Source organism: Eublepharis macularius, chromosome 7, assembly GCF_028583425.1.
Source record: "Eublepharis macularius isolate TG4126 chromosome 7, MPM_Emac_v1.0, whole genome shotgun sequence".
Taxonomy (NCBI): domain Eukaryota; kingdom Metazoa; phylum Chordata; class Lepidosauria; order Squamata; family Eublepharidae; genus Eublepharis; species Eublepharis macularius.
Genome location: NC_072796.1, coordinates 21,610,470 through 21,629,150, shown reverse-complemented (window position 1 = coordinate 21,629,150; position 18,681 = coordinate 21,610,470).

The window sequence follows — 18,681 nt, the reverse complement described above, 5'->3', positions numbered from 1 at the left end:
TTATATGAATTTATATACTCCCTGTTGAAAGCAAAGGGTAATCTTTCACACACATCCGTTAATAGTAAACATACACATCCCACCAGTAAAGAAGGAAATTAAGTGAGATTGAACTAGAAAGTTGGTTGCTTCCAACCCACAGAGCCCGGTGAAGCCATCCCTTTCAAGTATAAAGAATCAGGGCAAAAAAGGGTTATGTTGTTGTTTGGGTGGGTCTGGGGTGATATGCTGGATGTATCTATTCGACATTTGGTGCCATGAAACACAAAACGTCTCAAACATTATCAGAGGTTCCATTTTTACAAGGAAGACATGAAATCAAAAGAGGGATTTTCAGATCGAAAAAGAGGGATTAGAAATTCAGAATCATCTCTCCTTAGGCTTGTCTGAGCACACGTGGCAAGAATGGTAGCAGTGCATCAAGATGACAAACAGTGCGATCCTATGAAGAGTTACGGCAGTCTAAGCCCATTGATTTCAATAGGCTTAGACTGGAGTAACTCTTCTTAGAATTGCAATGATAGGAGAGCAATGCTAGATACTATAAAGCTATACAGCACTCCTCCACCTGTATCTGGAATGTGCAGGGTCCTGTCTTTGTGTTTTAGTTCATCTTGAATCCTAGTTAGTATCTATATATTCCCTTCACATCCATATTTTTAACCAGTCTACTAAACTATTCATAAAATCCAATGAAACAGTCAGGGCTTTGTATAAAATAAATTTATCATCACCCAACTGTACTACAAGACAAGCCCTCTTTCCCACAGATTGCTCCCCTTCCAATACCTTCTACAACGTTATTTGATGCAGCCCTGACATCTACTAGAGTCCTGCCACTAGATGCTATTGAAAGTGCTCCCCTTTGTATCACAATATTGAGTTGTAAAACCTGATCTATGTAGCAAGATAGGAAGTATGACATGCTCATAGGGATATACGGTATAGAAGCAGGTCTTTAAGGATGGTCAAAGAGAAGATGCATAGCAAAAATCTAGATGCCATTGTAGTGGTAGCAAAGCAGCATTGTACAGACACAATTTTGCAACTGGCTTATAATGTCTCATATTTTGTGGTTGCTGCTGAGCACATCCCACGCAGCCAGCAGATGGAGAAAACTTTCACATAACAGCAAGGGAAAGGTAAATTCAGCATCCGTGATGAGGAAAACAGTCAGATTTCCAGTACTTTCCTTTTCTGAAACCACTGAGAATACACAAAATTAATTACCATTGTTTCCTTGGTAACCTCTCGATGAAGGAAGGAATCTCAAGAAGCTTTGTGAAGGGGGGAAAGACTTTCAAAACATTACATTTCCTCAGGAAAGTGAGCTAATTGCAAATATTTTCAAGCCAAAGATACGATTTTAAAGCAGCCACGGGCAGATTCTGACTCTTCAAGTCACTTCACTCAAGACCATTTTTTGCCACAAGTTAGAGGGTACATGCAAGTTTCTTCTATGGAAGTGATATCTGTGTAAAAATCCTATTGTGAGAAGCGGCTGTTAGGGCAGATTTGTAAGTAACAGCAACCGCATGGAAGCTGGTCCCCCGTGGCTTCTTCCAGATTGCTCCGGTAACAAAACGGAGGAAAGAAAAACAGAGATGTAGATGGCAACTAGGGATGAGGGACCAGCTGGGCTGTTTGTGCGGGGCGGGGGGAGAGACGGGTGCCACCCCCTCTTGATACAGCACAGCTTCCACTGACAGACATTTCACACAAGGTCAGGCCACCAGAGGTGGAGTCTGGTGGCAGCTCTCACAAAGATGAAGCTCAGCTCTCGCTCTCCCCTCGTTCTGTGCTTGCAGCAGACAATCCCTGATCGCTCCATTACCACTCAACATAATGACTTCACATTAGAATTATTCTTTCTGGTTTCATTAGCAACGAGCCATCCTGTTTTTAATAGCTCATTACTGTACTAAAGAACTGCATTCAAGCGGGGGGCGGGCTGGTCTGACTCTGGACTATGACCCATATTCCCATATTTTAACTTCCTTGGGACAAAATATTTCCAAACTCTTGCACCCATTCCCATTACTTGTGCACCATTTCTAATTTGTGCTTACACGGGTGCTATTGATAACATTTCTATCCCACCTTTCTTTCCTCATGTTACTCAAAGTAGTATGTACAAAATTTCTGGAAGATCTATCAACCAGGTGTTGACTAGGGGTGTACAAGGCCTGCCTGTTTCGTTAAACCTGATTCGGTTTTAACTGAATCAGGAAACCGTTTCGGTATTCAGGGAATTCAGGGTATTCGCGTTTCAGCTTGATTCGGCCATTGTTTTCAATGAGAAAACCTTCTCCCGGCATTCCGGGAGTCTGGGAGGGGGGACATTTTCTGTCCAAATCACACCACACTTGGTGGAGAACTTCTCCTAACTCTCCTCTAATTACCTCCCAAGTTTCAGAAAGATTGGACTTTGGGGGACCACGTTATGCCCCCCCAAATAAGGTGCCGCCATCCTCCTACACTCTCCATGGTTCTCTATGGGGAAAAACAAGTCATCTTTCTAGGTGGCTTGGGGTGGCATTTTGCAAGCAAAATGCAAGCAACTTTCAGGGGACTTGCTCCCACCTGTCCTCCCACCCTCCACCAAGTCTCAGGCATATTCCACTTTGGGGGGCCATTTTACGGCCTCCCAAAGAAGGCGCCCCTATCCACCTCCCACAGCAGGAACCCACGGAATGTGGCATTTATGGGCACAGGAACAGTCCCCCTTTTAAATACATCCCCCACAGCCCCACACTGACCCAAATACACCCTCCCCAACACATTACTCCAGCAGATACTGCTGGCATGCCCTTTGGTGTGCCCCCCTGCTGTGTTACCTAAAGCTGTTCAAGAAATAAAGTGTTTTTGACAGGAATTGTGTTTTTGTGATTCTCTGATGTTAAGTGAGTTGTGTTATTTTTCTGTGTGGGGGACTGCTGGTGTAATGTGTCACAATGCTTTGCCTACTTGTACTTTGAAAGTGAGAAAATATTTTTTCAAAAACTTTATTCAGTGTGTGCTTGTGTTTTATTCTTTGTTGTGCAGTTGTTTCCCATCATAGGGAACAATGGGGCTGGCTGGCCAGCCATCTCTGTAGGTGGTGGGGGAATTTGGGGGAGGGTGTCTGTGGTTCAGGTGCTCTTTCACAGGGACAAGCTCGCACTCAGGAGTGTGCCCACCATTGTGGCACCCCTGGGCTGTGCATAATTGCCCTGGGAAAGAGAGTTTAAAAGTTCCCATCACAGGGAACAATGGGGGACGGCTGGCCAGCCTGCTCCTGGGGTAGTGGCCGGTGTGGGAATGTTGGGGAGGGTGTCTTTGGGTCAGTGTGGGGCTGTGGGGGGTGGATTTAAAAGGGTTACTGTTCCTGTGGCTATAGATGCCACATTCCATAGGTTCCTGATGTGGGAGATTTTCCCATAACAGGAATCAATAGAAAGTGGCTGGCCACAGGACAGGGGAGGTTAGGTTTTGGGGAGGGTGTGTATGGTATTTGGCAGTTTGGGTGCAGGTGGACTGTGGCTGTGGCCACTGGCAGCCTCAGTCCCATGTGTTTCTAAGGTGTGGAAGTCTTCCTCACAGTAGAAAGACAAAGTGGTGTGGCAGGAGAACTACATTGGGGGGGGCATAAAATGCCCCCCCAAAGTGGGATCCTCTTGGGCCTTGGTGGAGGGTGGGAGGACAGGTAGGAGATGGGCCCCTGAAGGTTGGGGGCATTTTGCATGCAAAATGCCACCCCTAGCCAGACAAGCCTGTCTTATTTCCCCTATAGGAAATAATGGAGAAAGGGGGGGGGGCTAAGAGCAGCATCTTTGGGAGGCCATAAAATGCCCCCCCAAAGTGAGATCTGCTTGAGCCTTAGTGGAAGGAGGGAAGACAGGTAGGAGGAGGTCCACTGAAGTTTGGGGGCATTTTGCATGCAAAATGCCACTCCTAGCCAGACAAGCCTCTCTTATTTCCCCCATAGGAAATAGTGGAGGTGGATAGGGGCACCTTCTTTGGGAGGCCGTAAAATGGCCCTCCAAAGTGGAATCTGGCTGAGACTTGGTGGAGGGTGGGAGGACAGGTGGGAGCAAGTCCCCTGAAAGTTGCTTGCATTTTGCTTGCAAAATGCCACCCCAAGCCACCTAGAAAGATGACTTATTTTTCCCCATAGAGAACCATGGAGAGTGTAGGAGGATGGGGCACCTTATTTGGGGGGGCATAACTTGGTCCCCCAAAGTCCAATCTTTCTGAAACTTGGGGGGTAATTAGAGGAGAGTTAGGAGAAGTTCTCCACCAAGTGTGGTGTGATTTGGACAGAAAATGTCCCCCCTCCCAGACTCCCGGAATCCCAGGAGAAGGTTTTCTCATTGAAAACAATGGCTGAATTGTTTCGGCAATCTCTGTTTCAGTATTACCAAAATTTTCCGGTATTCAGAAAACGTTTCGGTAATACTGAAAAAAAACCGAAACGGCCCTGATTCAGTATTTTTAAACTAATCAGAATACCGAATTGCGTACCCCTAGTGTTGACTACACCCAAACCAACATGGTTGATGCATTGAGGATCTTCCAGACTACCAGAGATCCAGAGATACGAATAATCCCTGTTTTCCTCTGAACTTCTTGTATACCACAAAATGCAAGAAGATGTAATTATGATGTTTCCCTGCCCTGTATCGCATCTTTAGCTGTCAGCACTTGTGTGTGTGGGGAGGGGGGTTGGATATTCCAATAGATACCAATACATAGTGGTAATCTAGGCATTTAGAACATGAGGCACCTGTTGGATCTCACCAAAGGTCCATCTCATCCAACATCCTGGTTCACAAGAAATTCCCTTGGTGAGCCAACAAACAACACACGAAGACCTTTCCTCAATGTTGCCTCCTGGCACTGGTATTCAAAGGTTCCTCTGGACATAGAAGCTCCCTTTAGTCATGTTAGCCACTGATGGACCTTATCCTGTGTAAATAAGTCCATCAGCAGTTCCACACCTATTGTAATGTCTAGCTCTTCCCTTAGCTTTTTGTTGCCACATGCAACATAATTTTACAATTTCTTTTCACGTACTCAATACAGCTGTCTCCTGAGGCTAACCTTTTTCACCATTCAGGGGTTGAGACCTAGATGTCCTGTCCCTACCTCCTCAGACAATCATTCTCAGTCCCTTTTTTCAAAAGGCTCGTCTCTTCATTTCTTTACTTAAATCGTAGGGTACTTTGCCTGCAGGGCTTGATGTATATGAGATACACTATTGGCAGAAATGTGGGATCATTTTGACTTCAGTTGCCTGCTGGTGTGTGCGTAAGTGTCTGTCTGTTTCTTCCTTATCTAGGAATCAGGGCCAAGCTAGAAGTGATGAATTACACTTGAATGCCGAGTGGACAGACTCACGTGTATTCCTCCCTGTTCACTTGCGTGATCGAGTGGAGTGCAAGTGGAGCGCAAGTGAACAGGGAGGAATACATGTGAGTCTGTCCACTCGCCATTCAAGTGGTAGTAGTAGTAGTAGTATTCTTTATTACAGCACTTAGCCAGTACAACCATTCAAGTGTAATTCGTCACTTCTAGCTTGGCCCTCAGTCTCACTGACTGGCATGAGACACAGTTGTCTGAGGGAAGTCACAGAATTTTTTGTGTATGGTTCTCAGTCTCTCCCACTATTATATAACACTAATCTTCTACAAATTTTCAGGAACTCAGCTGAGGTACTGCCATGCCCTGTGGCAGCCGGATGGCTGTAGTTTAGTTTATGTCAAGGAGCTTTTCTTTCTTTCTTTCTTTCTTTCTTTCTTTCTTTCTTTCTTTCTTTCTTTCTTTCTTTCTTTCTTTCTTTCTTTCTTTCTTTCTTTCTTTCTTTCTTTCTTTCTAAGACAAAAATTCAGTGCCTTTTTTCTGAGGAAATTTGGAGGAGATCATTTAGAAAATTTGCCAGCGAGTAAGGTGATTGCCTCGTCAGAGATCAGATGGTTTCCTCCGCCTCAGGCAGTCTGTCGTTACCATGGCAACTGGAAAGTACCACATTGCATTTCTTATTCCCACATGCACCCATTAGGTGAATTTTTTACACATGTACTCTAAGCTTTGGCTAATTAAAAAAAAATCATTTCTAAATTAATTGCTTCTATTAGAGTTAGAGGAGTGTGTGTGTGTGTGTTACCTATATTTGTAACTAAGCTTTTACATCAAGAAGGAGGAAGAAAGGGAGCTAGAAGGATCTTTTTCTCTGGCAAGTATACTGTCTGCTGAGCCTGTTTTCTGCTACTCAGGCTGGAGACAGATGGCAGGATTCCCCCCCCCCCGCCACCCCTTCAAATGCTGCTGAAGGTGGTATGATGATATCGTTGCACTTGGTGTGCAGAATCATCTCACCAGGGTCTATGGTAGCCACGTGCAGTGCAAAAAGCAGGCAATGCCATGCATTACCAGTCATCTCAAGCATGCGTCCAACTACATTGGAACAAAAGGTGTTGTGTGTTGCAAGCAATTCCATGAAAACAGTGCACTGAGTCCCTACCTGACAAGAAATAATTGTGGAGAATAAAATGACTCACGTGTCTAAGCTTCCCACTCCTCTCTGCCTCAAATACTCCTGCTGTTTCAGATTCAGTGGGGTAGCTACTAGACTCAGTCGGGCTAGCCAGCAGTCTCGGCTAGACACTGGAACAGTTCTTCTCGTCTGATGAATCAGAAATAGATTCATAAGGCACTGGATGTGGCAGAACTGGATAAACTCACCGATAAGATTTGTGCTACATTGAGAGGAAATACTTTGATCTCGTTTGCAGAAAAATGGACTTTATTAATTACCGGAATGTTCTTTCAGATTTTCTTAAATTGAACTTTTTGTTCAATTACTATTTTTTTCCTCTGGAATTCAGTATTATTTGGGGGGGGGGGGTCTATATATGTAAAATAAAAAATTAGAAACACGGGTGTGAAAGTTGGGGTTGTAAGGCATTCAATCATGTGAAATTCTTCACTGCATCTTTGTTGCATTTCCTCCCCATTCCACACTGTTCAAAGAAACTTCTCTACTTCCTCTACTTCATGAAGTGAAAGCACACCATTAAAAAGGTGGTATCAGAATCCAATGGGGCCTGCAGCTTCTTCTCAAAGACTATGATGGGAACAAGGAAGGCTGGGCATCTGCGTGGGTTGGTTTATACAGGGGTAGATACTCTTATCCAGAATCACATGCCCTCCTTGGGAATTCTCACTGAAAATGCCCCATTTGACCGCAAGGCTGAGAGCCAAACTACAAGTGACGCCTGACACTAGTTGGGCACTTGTCAGCTTCCCCCAAGTTTTGATGGGAAATGTAGGTGTCCTGGTCTAGCAGCTTGGCTCTCCAACTGCTGTCCAATGGACTTTTCAACTGTCACTTGTCCAACATTCCGCCAAGCTGCCTACGTTTCCCATCAAAACTTGAGGGAAGCTGACAAGTGTCCAACTAGTGTCAGGCGTCACTTGTAGTTTGGCTCTGAATGGGCCCTGAGAGGCCACAGAGCCTTCACCTGTTTTCAATCTGGTCTCCTCAGCAGGGGTGGCAGTGGTGTCTGCAGCAGCCCTGGCTAGTCTGGGTATGCCACCCAGTGGGGATGCTCTAGAGACCTGGCCCTTGACTGCACATGGGCCTTCTTGGGGCCTCAGGTCACGCATGTTGGGCCCACCAAGACCAGTGATGAAATCCCGGGGCAGGGGGAGGACACCTCTCCAAGCCAAGTAGCTGTGTGGTTCTCAAGCAATGTCCTCAGTTCCTTTACTGAGGTCAGCTTATTGCAGAGGGCCCAGGCCCAAACATTGACTGGCATGACCTGCTCAACAACAACTTTTTCTACTAGGGCTGTTTCCCCAAGGGACTTTGGGCCTAGCCTGCACGTGGCCAGCTCTTTCAACTACACAACCACAATCCAGGGCTAGTCGCCCTTCTTCCATCTTAGGCCTTGAAAATGCTGCTGGTATTTTTGTACTGGCTGAGAATTATCACTTTCAGGGTATCATAATTGGCCACCTAGTCTTTGGGTAGGCCCCACAGGGATGCTTGGGCTTCCCCTATAAGATAGGGCCCAGAGATATATGGCCACTGGGTCTTAGGTCATTAAGCTATCTTGGCCATTCTTTCAGAGATCTCAAGGAAGGCCTCCACTTCTTCCTTCAGGGTCAGTTTAGTTAAATGGAACAAATGAGACCAGATACCTGTTCCAGGAGCTGTGGGGCTGTCAGTGGATGGGAAGCCTCCTCATAAGGTCCCAATTCAAATCATCATGGCCTGAGCATCCTGTTGCTTTATCATCATGTCTCAGAGCAGCTTGTCCTATCATTCAGACAACCATTGCCTGAACTTGGCAAAACCCATGTTTTCCACAGAGATCACCATGTGGAGTGGCTTTCCTTCAACGGGAACTGTAGAGTCGCCAGAGCAATCTAGCAGTGGCTGGTGGAGTAGTCAGCTGGGGCTGGAATGTGGGTGTGTGCTGTAGTCTGTGTACAAGGTTTCTTCTAATATGGTAGATGAGCATTTACGGATGAAAATCACAACATCAGAGCGCACCCCTGAGACATATGATGCAAAACAACATTGAATCATTCAGATGAAGCCTGTCAGTTGCTCATGCAGTTTCCACCAGTCCAATTAGGAGAAAACTCTGACTGGGATAAATGGTTCTGTTGAGTTTTGTTTTGTTTCTAATCACAAAACACAATTATTATTTAGTGTACCACCAGTGTACATAGGAGACCTGTGTTTCTAGGTCTAGCCACTGGCAATATGTCACAAGAGGGTTTAAATGGACAGAATTCTTGAGGGTAATATTTGGCTTCCCATCTGATCAAACAAACCCAAGGGAATCGTATTAAGTGCCACTGGGATTAAGCTGGGACATTAGCTCACTAATCAGAGAAGTACAGACAGTTCCACTAGGGGAATTGACAGAACAGTTCATAAGACTCCTGGCTTGAGAAATCAGGTGATCCTAGAGGACCAATCCAGTGCCAACAGATGACACATCTCCTAGGAAAAAAATCTCAGGTTACCCAATCCAGCAAGGAAAAGGAAAAATAAATGGCAGTGCTTTTCCATTTCAAGACATGCTATTACAATGAGTAGTCTCAGATCATCTTTCACAAGATGACCAATAAATGGATTTGGGAATTCTCTGCATGTATCTCATAGTTTAAATAGCCTTTCCTCAGTGTAGGGAACCAGTTGCTGAATGATATAAATGAATCAACTGTGTTATCAGACAGCCCACCTGCTGCCCAAATTCATGCTTAAACCCTCAGCCCATCTTCCATTAGCCTTTGGCTAATGTCTGGCTCAGTTTCCAGAAATCAGTACCCCTGACTTCACCTTCCAGCTTTTTGCCTTCAGGTTGCCTGTCTGCCTCCTCCACGAGATATTTGTGTCAGTCTTCAGGCCAACGCATCTGATGGATGATGACAGGCTCCTTTGGGATTTGGAGGTGGGCCGGACAAGAGAAAAATCAGTGTGTCTTTTTAGCAAGGGAGAGGCAGAAAGTAGTTTGTGTATGCAAGGATGCAAAGTGAAGGAGCACCCCAGAGCATTCCTCCCAGAAGTCTAATGCAAGTGAGTCAAATTCCTTCTTAATCCCATATTGTTCTGGAGTTTTTAAGTGCCTGTTGGATTGAACACAATCTCCAGCCCAACGGAAAGGCTAGAATACTGCTCCATCTTCTCTTGATATTTGTGAACTGTGTCTGTGGACTGGAAAGTCTTTCTTTTTTTTTGAAGTAGCATGGATACACATCCTGTGAACCCTCGATTCAAGAATCTTTGGGAAAGCTCTGATAAGACTCCCTGATGTCTGTGCTGGACGAACACCAAGCCAAAAGGAGTGCTGACATCCTTGGGTCATGCAGGAATTGCTCGAAAATTGTACCAAAGGATACAGATCCTTTGTGCAGATGTTTGTGGCTTTCTAGAGCGATATTAATAACATATTAGATAATCCCTGATAGGTTTTAATACCACACTAAAAAAATCACTACATCCATCCTTTATTATTTATTTATTGATTTGATTTGTACTCCGCCCTCCCCGCAGGATATTCATAGAGGAAAAAATGGAAGGGGAAAGGTTTGGTGAGTGCTGTTGTTGCTTTACTCCTAGGGCTCTACTCCCTCAAAGTTTACATACTTCAATGAAAGACTCTTACAGTGCAATCCTAAACAGAGTTACTCAGCCTAAGCCCGTTGAAATCAATGGGCTTAGACTAACTCTGCTTAGGATTTCACTTTTAGAGAGATTCCCGATCACTCAGCAGAGGCATCAAGGTCACACGATACCACCGTCTGCTAGGAAGCGCTACAATTTATGCTTCTACGTCAACACTCAGATTTCAGGGGCTGATGTCCTTTAAGAATGGTTTTGTCAGTCAATAATCTTTAGGAATAGACACAAGGTGTGCAGTCCACCTGTCTTCCCCAGACAGTCACTTAGAGCCAAACTAAAAGTGACGTCTTACACAGGTTGGACACTAGTCGGCTTCCCTCAAGTTTTGATGGGAAATGTAGGCATCCTGGTCTTGCAGCTGTAATGGAGAGCCAAGCTGTAAAACCAGGATGCCTACATTTCCCATCAAAACTTGAGAGAAGCCAACTAGTGTCCAACCTGTGTAAGACGTCACTTGTAGTTTGGCTCTTAGTCCCAGATGGGGCACATCAAACAAGCAGAGTTGGAGAAACCTTGTTGTCCCAAGGCATAAAACTGTAAAACAAGATTATATCTTTGTATGTAGCTGGTCACTTTTGGCAATCAAAATCCGCAACGCTTTTCTTGTCGAATCCTATGCTACACCAGGTAATTTGATAATTTGAGTAAAAAAAAAAAAAGCTGGCTGGCTAACGGACTGTCCCTATACTTTTAGAAAAGCGGGGGGTTAGAACGTTAACTGTTTTCACTGATTTTCTTGACAACTACCTACATTGTCTGGGTGGGCGGCCCCTCCTTGAAAACTATGTTTTGTTCAGCAGACTAACTTGACAATGATATATGAGGACATATTTGTAAAGTTTAAAATCATATTTAATGTAGAGGCGGCATGGTATATTGTAGAAAGCAGAACAATGGGAGATGTTTAAAAAAAACACCCAACTTCCAAGCTGTAAAAGGTTACATAAAATTTTACGAGCTCCTTTATAAAACACCCAGATGCTTTCTAGTGAGACAGAACTGGGTTAAGCACAGAGGGGGGCTTTACATAAGGAAGTCAGAAGATGAACAACAGAGAGAAATGCATTCATTTCACTTAGATATTTTTAGGATGAGTAATAAGAATAAAATGTGTTTTTAAAAAAATCACATCAGCCTTCTTTTCTCAAAAAGGGAAAATATATAAAATGTGGTTGAGCTCACAGCATTGCTGGAGACCATTTGAATTTTTAACATGAGCCTCAATATTGGTGAGCAATTTGAACTCACATACTAACTGAGCCAGTTATTAGGTGGCATTGGACTAGATTTGGGGGGGGGGGGGGTATTATCTTGGAGATTGGTTTAAAATGTGTTATAACCTCCCCTGATGTTTCAATAAATATCTGTTAGTTAAGGGAAGAACCAGATATGACATCAAAATTCAGGTTTCCTGTCATCTATTCTGTTCTTAAAATGTGGGATGTGATGTCTTCTCAGCAGCAGCCAATGACATGGAACAGGGACAAGGAAGGGTGATATCATCATGATATCATGAACATGATTTGGTATGTACCGTCCAAAAATATATCCTCCCTCCCAAAAAAACAAAAACCACCTTTTCTGTATTTTTTGGATATATTGGGATTCTCAGATATACCATTATTGATAGTTCCGATTACTTCCCAAAATATCAGAAATAACCGTGACTAGTAATTTAAAGGTTGCAGCTGCTTTTCCTCTAGCTTTTGGAAATTTTGCAGGCAAAAGGAGAGAGGGGGAGGGAGATAACTCTTACAGGTGAATGGAATCACATGTTAGGTAGAGCTGAACTGTCTATCCCATCACAACAATTGTCTCATGTGGTCTATAAGAGAATCAGTATGATTGGACCGACAGTTGAAGTCTCCCAAATATGCAATTCTATTTGCCTGTGAGACTCACCTCACTCCCCCTCCTTTTTTGCTGGGGGGGGGGGGAGCTGCAAAGCAAGAAAAACTAAACTGTTGCTACCAGCTGGCAAACTGGAGATTTTTTTGAAATGTGTGTCTTCCTGCTGCCCTGTTAGTTTTGCTGGGATTCTCTGGTTTGGCATTGGTTCTGTTGAGCCTTGCTGGTTCTGTTTGCATTGAGAGGTTTTTGGTCAGTGATCCTTCTTGTGTGTTTCATTAAGGCTTCTATGCCCCAGAAAAGCACTGGATTTTCCCCCCCATAAGAAACAATAGAGAGTAGCTGAGAGCACCTTGTTTAGGGGTCCATAGAATTGGTTCCCATGGTTCGATTCACCTGACACTGGGGGGGGGGTGTCTTTAGAGGACAGGCAGCCCTCACTCTGTTGCAATTTTGGTCCCATTCACTCCAAAAATAGCCCCCCCACCCCACCCCTGGAAATATTCCACATAGGGAATAATGGACTCAGTTAATTTCAGAATCCCGGGGGGGGGGGATCCAAAACTGGTGTTGAGGACCCGGACCCAAATATTGAGGATACTGATATTTATGGCCTTCCTGATACCCAAACCCAAAGAACATCATTTTTTTTAAGTTCACACCCTTATACAATATCACACTAATGGAACTAACAGTTCAATCCTAGCAAAGTTACACTCTGCTAAGTCCTCTGAGGTCAATGGGTTTAAAATGGCATAACTCTGTTTAGAATTGCACTGTTATTAAATTAGCTGCATCACTACCTTTTCCTAGTCTTGGGTTAAATAAGAAAAGCCATTTTCCCGCCAGTTAAGATCTACCTCTTAAACGCAGCTCTTGGTTCCTCTGCCTTCATAAATGAGGCAGGTGGCAACCAGAGACAGGACTTTTCAGTTGTGGCACCTTACACATCTAATGCTTTTCCCCTTGAGGCTTTCCTGGTGCCAGTACTGCTGTCTTTTAGGTACCACGTCAAAATGTCCACCAAAGCCTTTAATGAAGGGGTCTTTTAACACAATGTTAATGTTCTCTTAGTCTGAAACTGGTATTTTAAGCGGCTCACTGGTCTGTTTTTATGTTGCCGGAGGGGTCTGTAATGCTAGATTTTAAGGATGGATTTTAATAACTTTTAATGTTTTGTTCTTATTATGTTTCATTTTGTAAGATGTCTCAGGCAAGTTCCCTGGAGAGGCGGCATGGACATTTGCTAAATAAATAAATAAATGTTCCTGTGAGATACATTTAACATTTCTGCCACATATAACAGAGGGATATAAAAATAGTCCAAATCTGTTCCTTTACCCACACATGCAGCACTGTTACAGAACCTAATAATGCATCCAGCTGGGATCAGGCATGGAGCAGAGGGCAATGCTTGCCTCTACCTTCACCCAGCTGGAATCAGGAGTAGGGGTATCAATTCAAATTTATGATTCAGGATAAATACCCGAATCAGATCAAATTTGTAAAGATTCGGGATTTCTGAATCAGGCTCAGCATGCTAGCCCTGATTTGGAAATGCCAAATCAAAGCTTCCTGAAGTGATTCACGTTACTTCAGGAAGCTTTGGGCCTTCCAAACCCCGGCTGGCTCCAGCTGGCCTACAGAGGATCCCCATTGGTCAGCTGGAGTTTAAAGGTCCCTTTCCCAGCCACGCAGCTGGCCAGCTGGCATTTAAAGGGCTCTTTCCCTGCTGTGCATGTGGCAGTGCCCACTCCCCTTCACCTGGCTGAGATCAGTCACAAAGGAGTTGGCAATGCCCACCTGCCTATCCTCCCCTTTCTAGAGCCCGTTGCATTTTTTCCTACAACGGGCTTTGTTACTAGTGGAGACATAAGTACAGAAGTTCCCTGGGGCTGTTTTGGCTTAAGAAAATGGTCTGGGGGAGGCTTAAGTACCTTCTCCTTGTGCAGCGCAGTCCTTATTTGAATTGGGCCCACCCACACCAGGGAAGTGAGACCCAGCATGGAGTAGTGGTTAATGTGCCAGACTAGCATTTGGGGGCCCAAATCTCCATTTTGCCACTGAAGATCCCTGGGTGACCTTGGGCCTGTCACACCCTCTTGGCCTAACCTAGCTCACATGGCAGTTAGGAGGGTAAAATGGATGAGAGGAGAATGAAGTTAGCGACTTTGGAGTTCTCATGGGAAGAAAGGTAGAGGGCAGACAGACAGACAGACAGAGTAGATACAGAACAGGACAACTTGGTCGCAGCCATTAGGGCTTAATACCATGTGAATTGTACTTCAGTTGCCAACAGTGGGCAGAAACACTTTTCCATATGATCAGTTGTTCCACTTAGTGAAGGATGAAGTGACTAAAGCAGCAATCAGTTAAATGGTGAATAGATTACTTGGTGAGAACGGACAAAACATTTCTCAAGAGAAGTGCTATGAAGAAATTCATTATCCAACATCAAATAGGGCCCTATATGATTGTCAGTTTCTTCCTTGTACTAAGAGCAGAACCACAAGTGACAAAAGGCACAGATTGGACACTTGTCAGCTTCCCTCAAGTTTTGATGGGAAATGTAGGCATCCTGGTCTCGCAGCTTGGCTCTCCGACTGCTGTCCAATGGACTTTTCAACTGTCACTTGTCCAACATTCCGCCAAGGTGCCTACATTTCCCATCAAAACTTAAGGGAAGCAGACAAGTGTCCAATCTGTGCCTTTTGTCACTTGTGGTTCTGCTCTGAGTTAACTCCTGAAAAATCAGACAGTCCAGGTTTTCCAAGGGTCTCTCTTTCTCTCTCTTTCCCCTCCCCCCCTCTCTCTTTGATAACAGAAAATCCAGCATTTTCATTTTAAGTGTTTAATGCATGCAAAAGGAATTTTAGTACAAACTCGTCTTCAAAATCCAGAGGGAACAGCAAGGGGTCTATATAATTGTTGAATTTATCTTAAACCTTCAAACCCACACAGTGTTTTTATTTTAGCTTATTAAGTACCAGTACAGGATACTAATGAAAAAGAAGGTTTTTTCATAAATTTGCTCTTGTTCGCAAGTTGTCTGCAAATGGAGTATTTTTATGCTGAAAACTTCCAAGAGTAATACTTATTATCTGTACTGTCAGCAAACTCTTAACATTTCATTGGTTAGAAAAGAGTCTGGTAGCACCTTTAAGACTAACCAACTTTATTGAAGCATAAGCTTTCAAGAACTACAGCTCTCCTTGTCAGATGCCTCTGACGAAGAGAGTTGTAGTTCTCGAAAGTTTATGCTACAATAAATTTGGTTAGTCTTAACGGTGCTGCCAGACTCTTTACTATTTTGCAACTACACACTAACATGGCTAACTCCTCTGGATCTATGGCCATTGGGTTAGAACAGTTCCTTTTCCTTGTTTGACTGGAAGTACAACACTTTGGTCACACAAAAGCATTGTTTGGGAACTGCACAAAGAGAAAGAGATACGTACAATGGGGGATCCAGCCAGCTTTTTCATTCAATAACACCCAATTCTATTTCATATCAATGCCTTCATCTTAGATGGCTTTTGTTCCATGATCACCAGCATACCCTTCTTGGTGGTCATTGGGAACCCCTCTTTTATGACCAGAAATGCTCATTAGATCCAAATCAGTAATGCAAATTAACTGATCTGCAGTAGCCATAATAGTTCCACTAACAATATCTGGATTGTTGCATCCACCATTAAGTAATAAAATGACTCCCTCCAATCACCCATTGATAGGTGACCTATAAATACAATTCATCTTGGAAATGCGATCAACAGGGGCAGACTATCCAGCTAGGGTGACAATTTTTAAGACTGCCACAGTTTTAAAAATGTACTAACTGGCAAGTTAAACTATAGAACATCAAGTAAGTTTCGAGTCCAGTAGCAACTTAAAGATCAACAAAGTGTTTCCAGCTTTTGAGAGTCAAGCTCCCTTCAACAGCTATGAGCAGAAATTTTTATCCCACTCAGAAGGAGGGAGGGGTGTTGCAAAGAAGTAAAATAGGACAGGAGGTACAGTGTAAAATGTAATTAGAGCAGGGGAGGTAATGTAGAAAATTAGCATCTGTATGGAGAGAATACTGTGTACCTATTCAGCCCGGGATTGGGAGAGGGGGGCATTGTTCTGAATTTATGAATGAACACAAATTCAGCAGTCTCATGTTGTAATCTCCCCTTGAAGCTTCTCTATTCAATTACTGCCATTCCTAACTCAACAAGGAATGACTTGGAAGATTAAAATGTTCTCCCACTGGTTTTTGAGAGTTGTGATTTTTAATGTAGAAAAATGGTATCTCGCGATATCAAGCTTTAAGGAAGCCTGGTAAGCATTTGAGATTTTCATCCCTCATAATTCCTCTTTGATCCACTTCAAGTTATAATCATTTATCTTACCACTTTGCACTGTAAAAGTAACATTACCTCTTGAATACAACAGAGTGGTATTCCTAAAGAAACTGTTACCATTACTTCTATAATTACAATGGATATCTAAACACCTAGTCAGATCATTAGATAGTAGCAGGGCTTTTTTTCAGCAGGAACGTGGTGGAACGGAGTTCCAGCACCTCTTGAAAATGGTCACATGGCTGGTGGCCCCGCCCCCTGATCTCCAGACAGAGGGGAGTTTAGATTGCCCTCCACACCAGCAATCTAAACTTCCCTCTGTCTGGAGATTAGGGGGAGGGGCCATCAGCCATGTGCCCATTTTTGCCAAGGGCGATTTAAACTTTAAAAAACTCCCCCCTTGTTCCAGCTGACCCAAAGTGACATCATTGTGCGGTCCTGAGTTCCACCACTGAGTTCCACCACCTCTTTTCCCAGAATAAAGCCCTGGATAGTAGTATCCACCACTATTAATAATTACAATTAAGGACTGTGCAGGAGTAAAAAAGGCTAAAATGAAAGAGAGCATATATGCTGCCCAACCACAGTAAAGGTAATTCTTATTCAGTCCTTTAGAGAGGAAGCAGGAGTTAAGTGACAGAATAGTACATATTCAGTTACTAAAGGAATCTTCAACAGTATCAGTTTTCAGTACTGCCAGACCACAGGACTGCAATTGCTGCTTATCCACTCGCATTTGTTAACTCCAATGAAGCTATTTATTTATTTATTTATTTTCTTATTTATTTATACTCCGCCTATCTCCCCAATCCGGACCAAAAGTGGCTTACATCATTCTCCTCTCCTCCATTAATCTTCACAGCAATATGCTAGGCTGACATTTCACCCAGCAAGCTCCCATGACAGAGAAGGGATTTTGAACCCAGGTCTCCAGCTCCTAGTCCAACACTCTACTACACTACACTGGCTCTCCAAGATTTGGTTCAGGGTTCCCAGGTATTGATCTACAATGCTACAACTGAAGGAGAATAGTCCCTTCTTTTTATGAACAATGTATGGCTCATCCCAGAGCATACACCACTAACCCTAGTTTTGAGGGTCACCGTTGATTTTTGCCACCATATTTCCAAATCATAGTAAGTGCTTTAAAAAAATTGCATGCCAGTTCCTATGTTTTCTACAGCAGCCATGTCATCCTAGACACAATCCCATGTCTTTTAAAAATGACATGAGACAAAACCCTTGGCTATCAACTTCAGGAGTTTCCCATCTTTGTTCAGTTCATTCCCTGTATGTGATTTAAAATCTAAAATGTATAAAACACTGTTACCCATTTTCTCTCCTGTGCTGGCAAAGCTATTAATGATTGCCACTAGCAATGATGAACATTTCACAGTATCCATTTTCAGGTGTTTTCTTCTATGACAACTGATCAGTTTAGTTTCCTGATACCATGTCCTTTTAAAATTATGTTCTTTGGCTAAGAAGAAAAAATACCATCTTTTCTCAGCAGGAATAATGTTTTCCTCCATCAGGAGAGAGTTCCTCTCCACCTTTCATAGGATAGGCTGTAGCTTGTAGCAGGATACATGCATTGCAGGCAGACCCCATGCTAAATGCCTTGAATCTCCAATGAAAGAATGTCAAGAAACAGGTGAATTCACTGACTGCCAATCAGAGGAGAAAATACTATTCTAGGTGGACCATTGGCCAGTGATATAAGACAGCTTTATTTAATCATATGCACACTGTCACTGCAGGAATTCTTAAACCATTAAAATGTACTTTTAACAATATTTTCTGTTTATTTATGGGTATTCAATGCAGCTTGCAATTTTAAAAACATCTGTCAATAGCAGTTATATTACAGAGGTGGCACCACTGCAAATATCATTCAAATGGTAGCACTTTACCCAGAATTACTCAGGAGCAGGGAGTGCCTTAGAAATGTCTACTTGGTGAAAAGGCAAGCTGGGTTTTTTTAACATCTTCTTTTCAGCAATGCAATGGAAACTTCAGCCTGTGCGTTTCTTGTATCCAGAGTTTATTACTGTAGACAGGAACCATGCAGCAATGCCACAGTGCTAGAACCAAGCTGGGATACTAACAGTGAAATCCTAAGCAGAGTTACTCCAGTCTCAGCCTGTTGAAATCTATGGGCTTAGACTGGAGTAACTCTGCTTAGGATTTCTCTGTAAGTAGAATCCTTAGTAGATTTACACCCTTCTGGGTCTATTGATGTCCATGAGCTTAGAAGAGTCTAACTCTGCTTAGGATTGCACTGTAAATCCTCACTCAGTTTCTGCT